Here is a 12,169-nt window from a genome sequence, read left to right on the forward strand (position 1 = left end):
GTCTGACACCACTCTAGTCGGGTGTGTTGGATCACATTCTGATGATTGATCTTCCCCTTTGAAGAAGGTGTTTTATTAATGTGCAGTTTCGGGCTTGTCAGAAGTACCTCACTGAACCTGGGATGGCCGAAGCTCATTTCCCATCGGCCTGTAGCTTTTCTCGGGTGCCTTGGATTCATTCATTCTGAGATTTCCATTTTCTTATAGAAACTTTTATGGAACTAAGTTCTGGGTAGGAGGGCAGGCAGCGGGGAGGACTGTGAGAATTTCTTGGTGGGATCAGATCCAGGACCCTCTGTCTCAGGAATTCTACCCTTTAGAATCTACAATTCCCCCCTAAACACGTGCCCTTTGTAAGGGTTGTCTTTAGAATTTAATGTGAACATCTGCCCTCCCTGCGTGGAGCAGTCAGCTCCTGTAACGAAAGACACTTTGCTGTTATATTCAAATTCTGTCCTTATCAACAGCCCATGGATTGTGGGAGGATTCTTCCCCCTTGCCTTTGCTTACTCCCAATGAAATGGTGCACTCTATTATAAGCATTTTGACTGAGAATGTAGATTAGATAAATTACTCCATATCCCATGCTTTCCAGTTTGCTACAGAGTCACATCCTTCTTTGTCCCCTTGTATCTTGTTCATCAAAAGCTGCCTATCATCTTTTACTTTAATGACATAAGTAAGGCCACCCTCAACTCTTAGCCTACATTTCCCATTTGAGAGAGTTCCCATCTTTGGATGAACTAGAATACGTTGCTTTTTATGGTAACTACACGAGTATTCTAAAGAAGGTTCTTGAAACTGTGAAAATTGCATCTTCTTATGTGTGACCTCCCAGTCATCTTGTACTCACTGAGTGGTAAAAGTCCACAGGCCCCTCGGGCTTCTGTTGGAAATCTGACAAAGAGAAATGTGATATTAAGCTGTGTCTGTGGGTACATATCTGCAATCCCAGCATTTAGAGGGTAGAAGCAGGAGGGTCAGGAATTCTATGTCATCTTTGTCCACATAGCAGCTTTCCAAGGCTAGCCTGGACTATGCGAGACCCTATCTGGCAAAATGGCTGTGGGCAAAGGTACATGCCACCAAACCTGACAGTCTGAGTCAATCCCCAGGACCTGAGGGGTATAAAGAGAAAAGATGATTCAGTAAGCAGTACTCTGACCCCTTGGCACACATGCTTGTGTGTGGGTATACATACATATATACATACATACATATACACACACACACACACACATACACACACACAAACACGTATGCACTAAATAAATAAATAATAAACACTTAAAATAAACAAACAGAGCCGGGCGGTGGTGGCTCACGCCTTTAATTCCAGCACTCGGGAGGCAGAAGCAGGCAGATCCCTTTGAGTTCGAGGCTAGCCTAGTCTACAAAGTCAGTTCTGGGACAGCCAGAGCTGTAACACAGAGAAACCCTGTTTTGAAAAACCAAATAAATAAATAAATAAACAAACAAACAAACACATAAAAGGTGAGAAATGTAAGATTTAATAAGTTATGCATTTCCTTTTGTTATGTGCAACTACTGACTTAATTCTGGTACAAATGATATTTCCATTTTTAAGATACTCTTATGTAAACAGGATAAACATATCTGGGCACATCCATCTTCAAATAACTAAGTAAATTGGTTAATAAAAGGTTGAATCGGGGGAGGGGGTGCTTTATGGTGATCCATTCTTTCACGTAACTAAATGCTAAGGTTTTCTTTTTTCAAGCGTAAGTATTATAAAACTTGGTCGTACTGTGAAGCTAGCCATTTCCTTTTTCTTCAGCTTGATCTCAGAAGCCAGGTACTGCTGTAAGCAGTGTACAAGGGAGCTATAGTTGGCCTCGCAGAGTTCGGATCTCTGTGGAGTTTTTCACCCAACAGGCATCTTTGAAGTACTATTCTTAACTGACAATTAAAAAAAAAAAATTGTCCTCATATGAATACTTTGAGAAAATAAGAAAACACTGTGTAGTGGAGAAATATCTATACAGACCATGTCCTGGACTGCATCTGATCCAGCTGCCTATAGTACTCATCCATCACCCTCTCTCAGATCTATGCCTAAAACCTGTGTCTTCTCTGCAAACTCCCTTTGGCTTTGGGTTCTGTTTACAATGCTGAGCATCAAATCCAGGGCCTCGAAGATGGTAAGCAAGTGCTCTGAACTACACCCCAGCCCCACTGAACCCCTTTGGAGTCAGAAGTTAAGAACTTACTTTGAAAGATGTCTCAACCAGTGCCTACTGATGCATAGAGGAAGCTATTCCATTCAGACCTGAAGCACTTAGGACAGAGCCTTGCTTGGGGCTCACATGGGATGAATGATTGATTTACTATAGTGATTTGGACTTGTGGCAGGACTTCCCCTGAAGGACTGTATACACCTGTGCTTAAGGTACGTGCCCGCCTATAAGAAGTCTGAGGCACACTTTCCTCAAAGCAAGTCACAGAGACTTAATAAAGTGGATTTCTGAATCTTCAAGTAAGTAATTTTCTTTCATCAGCAGTGTCTAGATCCATAGCTTCGTGTTTTTTTAAAAAAATTGAGATGATACAGTTTTATAGGAATCATATGCAAGGAGCCCAACTAAATCATAGCAAGATAAAAGATTACTTGTAATTTATTTTTATTTCCTTTGATAGAAACATTAGTAAATGCAATGTTCTTGTTTTGTAAAATGAATGACTGGTCTCACGGCTAGTCCACTGGGATTCGGGCCTATTGAAAACTTATTTCAACTGTCAGTCAACTCTACCCCTTCACACGGGTAGAAGAGCCTTAGGAACAGCGGGAACTCTGAGCAGACAGACCTGGTGTCTAATTTAGAATGTTCTTGTGTAGGTTCACAACCCATCTTGGGAGTGATGACCTCAATTTCCAGGATTAAAAATACTGAAACTGCAACTGACTTCCCAACTTAAATAAAGATGGACATTTTAAAGGATGACTCAGAATGTCCAATTCAATGACATCCGTGTTAATAATGGCTTCATCTACAGTTCTACCTTCTTTTACTAAAAGCAGGGATTATTTCTTCTTCAAGTGCGTGTATGTCAGGCAGCACCCAAGACACATAACACCAAAATAGTGACACCAAATCTTCAGAAAAGTTGTAGCAGTGAAAGGGCACTTTGTGTCACTGGGAAACAAAGTCACTTTGTTCCCAGAAATTAAGCTTTCTGTTATTCCTTCCTCTCTAAGACAGGCTTTAAGTTTTTTCGAGAGATCAGGCAAGCCTCCACCCAGCACATCACCTGCCCTGTGAGCTCCCCACACAGGCCATGGCTGCTCATCTCCCTTCCAGTGACTGGTTGACAGATAGGCCATGGGGAAGCTGGAGAACAGACGGCACACCCAGACACGCCTGGTCTAACCATTGGAGAAGCGGTATGAGGTAGAAGTTAAGCAAGGAGCAGTAAGATGCAGCTGGGGCAGGCTTCGCCTCCCTGTGGCACCACCTTCAAGCAGGAAGGGCAACAGCATCCACAGAGACAGCCAGAGACCTTCTGGGCCACCATCTCTGCTCTTTGTTACTGAGAAAATGACTGAGTCTCAACGATGACTCTGAACTTTGCAGGCACTGGGTTGTTTTCCTATCTTCCTTACTTTCTATATATTGGCATAAATAAACTCATATTAACCGGCACAACTTGACTACGTGTTTATTCTTCACGATCCAAAGGCTCCCGACTAACAGTGGAATGAAGTGAAAGCTGTCCTTTCTTGATTTCTTTTTTTTCCCTTTGTTGCTGCTTTTTTTTTTTTTTTTTTTTTTTGGTGGGGAGTGTTGGTTGGTTGGGATGGGAGGGACTAGCCTGGTTTTTACTGTGAAGCACAGGTTGATCTCAAACACAGGGCACCCCCTCCTGCCTCAGCCTCCCAAGTGTGGGAATTAGAGTTGTGTGCCACCTCACCAGAATTGTCCTCCTAAAAGGCCCGAAAGGAGAGGAGAAAAAGGAATTGATACTGGGGCTGGCAAGATGGCTCAGCGGTTAAGAACACTGGCTGCTCTTTCAGAGGACCTGGGTTCAATTCCCGGCACCCACATGGCAGCTCACAACTGTCTCTGACTCCAGTTCCAGGGGATCTGACACCCTCATACCAATGCACATTAAATTAAATTAATTATTTTTTTTAAAAAGAATTAACATTGAGCCGGGCAGTGGTGGCGTATGCCTTTAATCCCAGCACTCGGGGGGCAGAGGCAGGTGGATCTCTGTGAGTTTGAGGCCAGCCTGGTCTACAAAGCAAGATCCAGGAAAGGCACAAAGCTACACAGAGAAACCCTGTCTCAAAAAAACCAAAAAAAAAAAAAAAAAAAAAAGAAGAAGAAGAAGAAGAAGAAGAAGAAGGAAGAAAGAAAGAAAGAAAGAATTAACGTTGAAGTGTGACCTGTTGGTCATGTGTAATTGTCTTTGTGGTGAACCACCCCAATCTTATCCCTAAGTATTAAATACCAAATCAATAGTAACAAGGGATCCTGAATTCATAAAGATTAATTAGAAGCTCGGAGCACAGAAATCATGCACACAGGCAATAACTACAGAAATTGTTGGGATGGCACTTGGGATGCAGAAACAGGTAGCTATGTGTGAGTTTGAGGCCAACCTGGTCTACATAGCGAGTTATAGGCTAGCCAGAGTGACAAACTAAGACCCTGTTACAAAACAAACAAAAAGAAAGAAAAAAGAAATTGTTGAGATGGAAGAGAAATTAGACGTCTTGAAGCTGTCAGGCAATACTTTTCTTGTGTAATGAAATACATTTCTTAGGTAAATGAAGCAGAAAACACACACTGAGTTCATGGGGTTAAGTAGAGGCAGATGTGTGGCAAATTTAGATGATGCTTTTAAGTATAAATTCTAATGACCAACTCAATAAATACAGAAGATGTTAACAGTATGCTAAGTATTTGATATCAGTAAGTAGTTTACAGGACTTTGTAGGAGATAGAAGTGGAAGCCTGACAAAGGAAGGTGAGTGTGGAGGTGATTTGGAAAGGTTTGGGGGAAGTCTTGGTGAGGTCATGACACTCAGAGCCTGGATTTGTTCCAGCTCAGTTTGGCTGGAGATTAGTAAGGTCAGAAGTCCTAGAGTCAGGCTTTGTCTCTCTGATGTGTGAGCACACACTTAAATAAAGTGAAAGAAGGCCATAAGCTACTATTTCTGTGCTAGGATACGATAACCAAGGAAACTTAGAAAAGAGAGTATTTAATTTGGGGGTCATGGCTCCAAAGGGTTAGAGGCCATGACCATCTTGGCAGTAAGCATGGCAGGCCGCAGAGGGCAGCAGGCAGGCGGCCATAGTGCTGGCCAGTAGCTAAGAGCTTACGTCTGATCCATAAGCAAAGCGTAGAAAGAGAGAGCAAGCTCACTGGGAATGGCATGGGCTTTGGAAACCTCAAAGCCTACCCCCATTGATACATGCAAGAGGCAAAGTGGACCTGTAAGCCCCACTTGCCCAAGGACAAGATAACTTCTGGGAATGCTGGGAGCTATAGTTCTTGGGAAATAAGCCACATGTTTTCACTCCCCTAAATAAGTTTGTTTGGCCCATCTGCACCAGACGTACTTGATCACGTGTGGGCAGAAGGTTCATAGACAGGAAATATGTCAGGATGTGTGCTTGTTCCTGGTTGGACCTGATGGAAAATGCAGTAAATTATGAGTTTTGCCCTTCTTAAACCCCTGTAAAGCCAGGGATGGACCTGGCTGGAGTCCTCTTCCTGGACAGTATTTACCTAAAGCTTGCTTCAAATTTGGCTCAAAATTGTGGAACTGGTCTTTCTCTTGAATCTCAGGATTAACAAACACCTCATCCAACAAGACCACATCTCCTAATCCTTCCCAAACAGTTCTACCAACTGGGGACTAAGTACTAAAACATATGAGCCTGTGGGAACCATTCTCATTCAAACCAACACAGTTACCATATATCCTCAATGACCAGCGTAAGACTGGACCAATCAATGAAATGGCTTAAAGATAGACTTAAAGATTCCTCAAGAAGAAATCCCACTACTGATTAGCATTCATTCCTACCTGAGGTTTAGCCTACCTCTAAGATAGGCTGCCCTCTGGTTTTTGCTCTTGACTAGCACCCCAAACAATCTCTTAGGTCAGTACATGTCTACAGATCAATCTTTGTATGTGTGTGTGGTGTGTGTATGTGTGTGTACATGGTGTATATGTGTTGTGTGTGTGTGGTGTGTATGGTATTGTCTTTGTTAGGGTTTCTAATGCTGCAACAAAACACCATGACCAAAAAGCAAGTTGGGGAGGAAAGGGTTTATTTGTCTTACACTTCCACCTTGTTCCCCACTGAAGGAATCAAAACAGGAACTCAAGTAGAGCAGGATCCTGGAGGCAGGAACTGATGCAGAGGACATGGAGGAGCGCTGCTTACTGACTTGCTCCCCTGGCTTGTTCAGCCTGCTTTCTTATAGAACCCAGGACCAGCAGCTCAGGGGTGGCCCCACCCACCATGGGCTGGGGCCTCCCCCATTGTTCATTAATTGAGAAAATGCCTTATGGCTGGATCTCATGAAGGCATTTCCTCAAGTGAGACTCCTTCCTCTCTGATGACTCTAGCTTGTGTCAAGCTACACTCAAAATTAGCCCGTATAAATGTGTATGTAGTGTGTGAGTGGTGGGTAGTGTGTATGTGTGTGTGTGTGTGTGTGTGTGTGTGTGTGTGCATGTAGTGTATATGTGTGTAGTTTATGTATATATAGTGTATGCATAGTGTCTGTATGTGTAGTGTGTGTATTATATGTGTGTAGTATGTGTATATGTAGTTTATGTGTGTGTGTAGTGTGTGTGTGTATTGTATATGTGTAGCACATGTGTGTGTGTAGTATATGTTTGTATAGTATGTGTGTAATGTATGTGTGTGTGTGTGTTTAGTGTGTATGTTCTATTCCTATAGTAGAACACTGATACAGATGGCTGTAAGCAATCTCAAAATTTTAATCACTTGAAACCATAAAAGATATTTTTTCTCATAGTGAATATTCACTGTGAGTCTGCAAGAGTTCTCTGTTCATCAGGGTCAAAAGAGACCCAGTTCAACAGGAAGAAAGCTGGCTGGAGGGGAATATATATGCAAACAAATTCTCTAACCAGGAAGTAACATGAGTCACCTCTGCTGAAAAGACAAGGCTCTCACCCAGATTGGTACCAAGAAATATCATCCTGCTAACATTTCTAAAATGGTGGAGAATCCATGGCATTCAGTGAATATTCTGACTGACTCACACTCAGTCTTACCAAACACAGACTTCAATCCTTCAGGGCACAGTCAAGGGAATAGACAGGAACAATTGTTTGCAGTTTCTGTAAGGAAAATAGGTTTATTTGGTCTTATGATTCCAGGGGTCCAAGACTGAGGGTCTGCAGCAGGTGATGGCCTTCTTGCTGGAAGAGTCCCAAGACAGCATAGGTGTCACCTGGTAGAGACAGCAATCGTGAATACATGTCTTCCTAAGAATGATTAAGAATATAATTCTGGCCGGGCAGTGGTCGCATGCCTTTAATCCCAGCACTCGGGAGGCTGAGCCAGGCGAATCTCTGTGAGTTCAAGTCCAGCCTGGTCTACAAAGTGAGATCCAGGACAGGCTCCAAAGCTACACAGAGAAACAGAGAAACCCTGTCTTGAAAAACCAATATATATATATATATATATATATATATATATATATTGGTTTTGCACTTATATTTATATATATTACACTTATATTTAAAAATACACTATACTCATAATCTCAAAATAATAAGAAATAATAAAACATTTTTTAAAAGAAATGCTACACTTCCTAAAATTTTCTAAGAGATGCTATCCAGATTACATAATAATTTATTATTATCATTATTATTATTGTTGTATTTATTGGTTTGGCGGCATGGTGGCATATACATGTTGGGAGATCAGAGGATAATTTCTTGAAGTCTGTTCCCTCGTTCCACAATATAGTCCAAGGGATTGAACCCAGGTCATCAGGAATGGCGCCTATAACCACTAAGCCATCTCCCCAGGGCTCAGCCCACTCAATAATTAAGGAAGAGCAAAACTAATCATGAATGTAAGTAGTTTAAAACAAAAACAAAACAAAAAAACCCTTCTTCATTGTGGTCCTGAGGTTCAGATATTCATTTAAGTAGACCTTGGAGTACACTGATGTCTAACATAATAGGCAAATAAGAAAGTGAATAGGAAATAGGTGTTATTGGTGCACACCTTTAATCTCAGCACTTGGGAGGCAGAAGCAGGTGGATGTCAGTGAGTTCAAGGCCAGCCTGGTCTACAGATCGAGTTCCAGGACAGCCAGGGCTGTTAGAAAGAGAAACTCTGTCTTGAAAAAAACAAAAAAAGAAATACAGAAGAAAGGAAAGAAGGAAGGAAGGAAGGAAGGAAGGAAGGAAGGAAGGAAGGAAGGAAGGAGAAAGAGAAAGAAACAAAACAAAAACCGCAATGTCTCCCTTCCCTACAATGTGCTTATCAACTCTTTTGCAAAACACACAAATGAGAAACAGGAGAAAATAAAATTAAGTATCACAAATGTTTGAACACATCAGGGTATCCTGAGACAGGAAGCTTTTATGTGCAGAGGTTGAGAAGGAAGAACTTATGAGAATCAAGAACCTGGGCCACTTTTTCAGATGCTGAGCAGAGCTTCACACACACTCATGGGGTGGGAATGTGATTTTAGAAATCACTGCCCAAATGGGTCCCGTTAAGCCCCTAGGCTTTGGGCAGGATGATGCTAAGAGCAACACAAGAAGAGTAGGAAGAACCGGAAACAGACAAGCCCAGAGAGAGTTTCCAGTGCTCTGCTCTGGCTGAGTTAAGAAGACTATTTAAGTCCTTTCTGCTGCTCAGTCATGAGTCAGCAGCAAACCAATATCGTCTCTGAAGAAATTTAACAGTCAGAACTGTTTTTTTCTTTCTCTCTATTTTTATTTTTTGTTTTGTTTGTTTGTTTTTAGTATACAATATTTGATACTCAATGAGAAGTTCATAAGCATTCAAAGAAGTAAAACCATGTGCCAAAAATAGAAGAGAAATTGTGAGTAGAAAGAAATCATCAGTATTCTAGACAATGAGAGATTACACACCAGCTTCAGAATGATTCTGTGTGATTTGTTGTTAGAGGCACTAAAGGACAACAGAATTTTAGTAGAATGAGAAAGAGAGAGAGAGAGAGAGAGAGAGAGAGAGAGAGAGAGAGAGAGAGAGAGCGCAATGGAGGGAGGCAGGGATGGAGAAAAGGAGAGAGGAAAGAAAGAAGGAAGGAAAGAAAGAAGGAAGGAAATAAAGAAGGAAGGAAGGAAGGAAAAAGAAAAGTTTTCAGTAAAACAAATCCAGTAGACGAGTGAGGGAAAGAAAAAATAGATCCAAATTATTCAATCAAATTATTTTAGTTTCTTAAAACCATTAAGGGGAAAGAAAGAAAACAAAAACAAAACTTTTAGCTGTCGGGCTAGAGAGGCAGCTCAGGGCCAGAGTACTTGCACAGAGGCTCTGAATTCCATCAAAAGCATAGCAGAAAAGAAAAACAAAAGCCTGAACACACACACACACACACACACACACACACACACACACACACACACACACACACACACACGGTGGGGGGCATATAATGGCTCATGCCTTTAATCCCAGCAGTCATGAGGCAGACAGATCTCTGAGTCTGAGGTTGTGCTGGTCCACATTGAGTTCTAGGACAGCCAAGACTGAAAAAAAAAGAGAGCCTATCTCAATGGTTTTCATGTGGAAGCTAAATGAAGATGGGTACACACGTTGTTGTGGGGTTTTTTTTATATATATTTTAAACTTTTTTTAATAATTAATTTTTATTTTATGTGCATTGGTGTCAGATCCTCTGGAACTAGTGGATCCAGACAGTTGTGACTTGCCATATGGGTGCTGGGAGTTGAATCCTGCTCCTCTGGAAGAGCAGTCAGTGCTCTATAGGGCTAAGCTATCTCTCCAGGCCCGTTGTGGTGGTTTGAATGTATTTGGCCCCTATAAGCTCATAGAGAGTGTCACTATTAGGAGGTGTGGCTTTGTTGGAGTAGGTATGGCCTTGTTGGAGGAAGTGTGTTACTGTGGTGGTGGGTTTTGAGGTCTCATATATGCTCAAGCCACACCCAGTGCCACAGACCACTTCCTGTTGCCTGTGAAATCAAAATGTAGCTCCTTCTCCACACACACACAGTACCTACTCGGGAGGCTGATATCAATCTGGGCAACAAAGAGAGACCCTGTCTCAGCATATACAAAAGTAAATGGACCCAAATGGAAGCTCAGAAGTTCAAAATACAATGAATTTAACAGAAAGACTTGACATATGGATCCATCCAAATAAAACTGGACAATATAAACTGTGATTTATAATGTGCTATATAGAGAAAGAGATGAAAAAAGAGAAAATTTAAACTCATATCAGTATGGGCACTGGTGCAGGATGAAGGTATTGATTGAGCTTAGATTTTAATAAATCTCTTCCCTTGGGTTGGGAAGATGACTCATTTAACAAAGGCTCCCAGGTTTGGCAACCTGAATCCATCCCCTGAGCCTGCACACAGCGGGAGGAGAGAACTGACTCCCACAATGTGTCCTCTGACTTCCATATGTATACCCTGACCCATGTACACACACACACACACACACACACACACACACACACACACACACACACACATACACACACACACTAAATAAATGTGAAAGTATCAATGATGCATATAATAATGCATGTAAATATTCAATAAATAATAAAAGCCTAAACAGCCAATAAGATTATGAGAAGATGGAAGGTTTAAAAATAACTCATTCTGGGGCTGGAGAGATTTCTCCGAGGTTAAGAGCACTTGCTCCTTCTCTTCCAGAGGACCAGAGTTCCGTTCCAGCTCTCACATCGGGAGACTCACTTGTAAGTCCAGCTCCAGGGAATTCAGCATCTTCTAAAGCCTTCATGGGCAGCTGTACTCACATCCACAAACCCACACACAGACATGCATGCCACCTAGCTACCTATTACATAAAAATAAATATTTAAAAGTAATTGTTTAGCAGCTAAGATTAGGGGGAGACAGAATGACAAACTTTCATATCTATAGAAAGCAATAGTGAAATGGTGGATCAAAATCAAACAGCTCTAATTACCTTATTTTAGATAGATGAAATACCCACCTCATTTAAAAGATAAGATTTTCTAATTAGTTCCATTTATTTATTTACTTTCCAAGACAGACTTTTTTTTTCCTCTGTGTATTCCTAGCTCTCCTGGAACTCTCTTTGTAGACCAGGTTGTTCTTTTTTGTTTGTTTGTTTTAAAAATATGGAACACTTTGCGGATTCGTGTGTCATCCTTGCGCAGGGGCCATGCTAATCTCCTCTGTATGTTCCAGATTAGTCTATGTGCTGCTGAAGCGAGCACATGGACCAGATTGTTCTTAAGGGCTGAGTTTTGGAATTACAAGTACAGGTTTTCAGAATGTCATTTTATAAATGGCAGTGTGGAGAATTAAGAGCTCTTGACAGTGGTGGGATGAGGATGACCTATTTATATAGCCACTTTGTTAGGTTCCTTGTATTTTATTAACTGTTCTGTCTGTTTCCATTTCGGTATTTCTTTTCTGGTTTTGGTGATAGTGATTTTTGACTTTTTTTTTTTTTCATCACTCATGGTCTTGTGTTTACATGATAACTGCATGTATTTAAGACCTATCAGGGGCTTCAAATAAATTTGGTCATACTTACGTGTAAGGGTATTTTACTGTAAATGTCTGGGTTTCTTAATTTACAACAGTTGTTTATTTTGTTGTGCAGTAAGGAGTATACTTGTTATTTTTAAAGGTTAGGATTAATAAAAAAAAAAAAAGTGTGTGCCGCCATGCCTGGCTTGGCTTTATTTTTATTTTTTTATAGTATGGAGGATAGATCTTGGGTCCTTGAACGTGCTAGTCCTAAGCTTATCCCCAGTCCTTGTGACTAGACTTATACAAAATGCCTAACCCTGCTACTTTAAGATGTCCTGTGATATGAAGGCTCAGAGAAGTTGAAAATAAACACAAGAGCATCTTTCCCTTTGTTTTTCTTAAGCATTTGCAAGACATGTTGAAATAACTGCCCAGCCCATTGGGACT

At 41.2% G+C, this 12,169-nt stretch overlaps 1 non-coding gene across 1 annotated transcript; it reads right to left on the bottom strand.

Annotated features, from left to right (window-relative positions):
• Positions 1–11,355: 11,355 nt before the first annotated feature.
• LOC131925914 (U6 spliceosomal RNA) lies at positions 11,356–11,460 on the bottom strand. The gene has a single exon (XR_009383408.1). It is a non-coding gene; the product is annotated as a U6 spliceosomal RNA (small nuclear RNA).
• Between the last annotated feature and the right edge of the window lie 709 nt (positions 11,461–12,169).

Source organism: Peromyscus eremicus, chromosome 15, assembly GCF_949786415.1.
Source record: "Peromyscus eremicus chromosome 15, PerEre_H2_v1, whole genome shotgun sequence".
In the NCBI taxonomy this organism is placed as follows: Eukaryota; Metazoa; Chordata; class Mammalia; order Rodentia; family Cricetidae; genus Peromyscus; species Peromyscus eremicus.